This window comes from Oncorhynchus gorbuscha, unplaced genomic scaffold (assembly GCF_021184085.1).
Source record: "Oncorhynchus gorbuscha isolate QuinsamMale2020 ecotype Even-year unplaced genomic scaffold, OgorEven_v1.0 Un_scaffold_19882, whole genome shotgun sequence".
In the NCBI taxonomy this organism is placed as follows: Eukaryota; Metazoa; Chordata; class Actinopteri; order Salmoniformes; family Salmonidae; genus Oncorhynchus; species Oncorhynchus gorbuscha.
Window position 1 is genome coordinate 1 of NW_025761195.1, and position 2296 is coordinate 2296.

The window sequence follows — 2296 nt, forward strand, 5'->3', positions numbered from 1 at the left end:
TGACTCTTAATTTAAAAGTTGGTGATTTGAGCCCACCCAGTGATGCTGTCTTTCTGTTTCTAGTGATATGGAAGACCTTCCTGGCCTTACAGTAAGCTTGCTTTTGACCTGCTGTGTTTCCTGTTGTCACATGTGATTGGTGTGTTGTTGAACATGAAAGATGACAAGTTACTATACTTACTGGTAAAATGGCTGTCAATGGTCTCTGATCTTCTGTTACTCAATAGCTTGATCATTCTGTGTTCTCCAAGGAACATATAATTTATTCTTATTAATCTGGATAGTATGACAACGTAAATGATGTCAATCTGGCATGAATAACCTTAGCATTTATATTTATCTCTCGAGAAAGACAATGTTTGTCCAGTGTGTTTGTGTGTGTATGTACGCCTATACGCCATGAAAGTGACTAGCCACTTCATCATTCTTCCAGAGTCAGTCCCCTTATTATTTTGAATGGGCTTTGCGATTATATATTACATTTGTGAAAATGCAGTTGTTTAAAATATATATTTATAATAATATATTTGAGATTGTGGCTGAATTTACTCCTGCCAGATGCCTTTCAATATAATGTTGCGCTGACGAACATTGCGCTACATTTTTGCCCTTTTAAGGCCATTCAAAAAGCTAACAAATATTAGAAAACTACAGGTCTACTTCCTTGAAAATGTTGCTGCACCTTCGATGCACGTTAACACAACCATTGGAACAAAGTGTTGTTGTAAACTCCATGTACAGTTGGATGAGAGCACAAATGGCCAGCGATCAAGCGTCAGGGTCAAATACACCACAAGTCTCTGTGGCGCAATTGGTTAGCGTGTTAGACTGTTAATCTAAAGGTTGGTGGTTCGAGCCCACCCAGGGACGACAGTTCTCAGTTTGTTGTGCTCCATGATGTGGATATGACAAGTCTCTGTGGTGCAATTGGTTGGTGAGTTTGACTCTTAATTTAAAAGTTGGTGATTTGAGCCCACCCAGGATGCTGTCCTTCTGTTTCTAGTGATATGGAAGACCTTCCTGGCCTTACAGTAAGCTTGCTTTTGACCTGCTGTGTTTCCTGTTGTCACATGTGATTGGTGTGTTGTTGAACATGAAAGATGACAAGTTGCTATACCTACTGGTAAAATGGCTGTCAATGGTCTCTGATCTTCTGTTACTCAATAGCTTGATCATTCTGTGTTCTCCAAGGAACATATAATTTATTCTTATTAATCTGGATAGTATGACAACGTAAATGATGTCAATCTGGCATGAATAACCTTAGCATTTATATTTATCTCGCGAGAAGGACAATGTTTGTCCAGTGTGTTTGTGTGTGTATGTACGCCTATACGCCATGAAAGTGACTAGCCACTTCATCATTCTTCCAGAGTCAGTCCCCTTATTATTTTGAATGGCCTTGGCGATTATATATTACATTTGTGAAAATGCAGTTGTTTAAAATATATATTTATAAGAATATATTTGAGATTGTGGCTGAATTTACTCCTGCCAGATGCCTTTCAATATAATGTTGCGCTGACGAACATTGCGCTACATTTTTGCCCTTTAAGGCCATTCAAAAAGCTAACAAATATTAGAAAACTACAGGTCTACTTCCTTGAAAATGTTGCTGCACCTTCGATGCACGTTAACACAACCATTGGAACAAAGTGTTGTTGTTTCGTAAACTCCATGTACAGTTGGATGAGAGCACAAATGGCCAGCGATCAAGCGTCAGGGTCAAATACACCACAAGTCTCTGTGGCGCAATTGGTTAGCGCGTTAGACTGTTAATCTAAAGGTTGGTGGTTCGAGCCCACCCAGGGACGACAGTTCTCAGTTTGTTGTGCTCCATGATGTGGATATGACAAGTCTCTGTGGTGCAATTGGTTGGTGAGTTTGACTCTTAATTTAAAAGTTGGTGATTTGAGCCCACCCAGGAATGCTGTCTCTCTGTTTCTAGTGATATGGAAGACCTTCCTGGCCTTACAAGCTTGCTTTTGACCTGCTGTGTTTCCTGTTGTCACATGTGATTGGTGTGTTGTTGAACATGAAAGATGACAAGTTGCTATACCTACTGGTAAAATGGCTGTGGTGGTTTGATCTTCTGTTACTCAATAGCTTGATCATTCTGACAGAACATATAATTTATTCTCCCCACCCAGGAATGCTGTCTTCTGTTTCTAGTGATATGGAAGACCTTCCTGGCCTTACAGTAAGCTTGCTTTTGACCTGCTGTGTTTCCTGTTGTCACATGTGATTGGTGTGTTGTTGAACATGAAAGATGACAAGTTGCTATACCTACTGGTAA

At 39.9% G+C, this 2296-nt stretch overlaps 2 non-coding genes across 2 annotated transcripts; both read left to right on the forward strand.

The window, feature by feature from the left end:
- Positions 1-796: 796 nt before the first annotated feature.
- Positions 797-870, forward strand: trnan-guu. Its single transcript has one exon. It is a non-coding gene; the product is annotated as a tRNA-Asn (tRNA).
- Positions 871-1740: 870 nt separating this feature from the next.
- On the forward strand, positions 1741-1814 carry trnan-guu. The gene has a single exon. It is a non-coding gene; the product is annotated as a tRNA-Asn (tRNA).
- Positions 1815-2296: the final 482 nt, after the last annotated feature.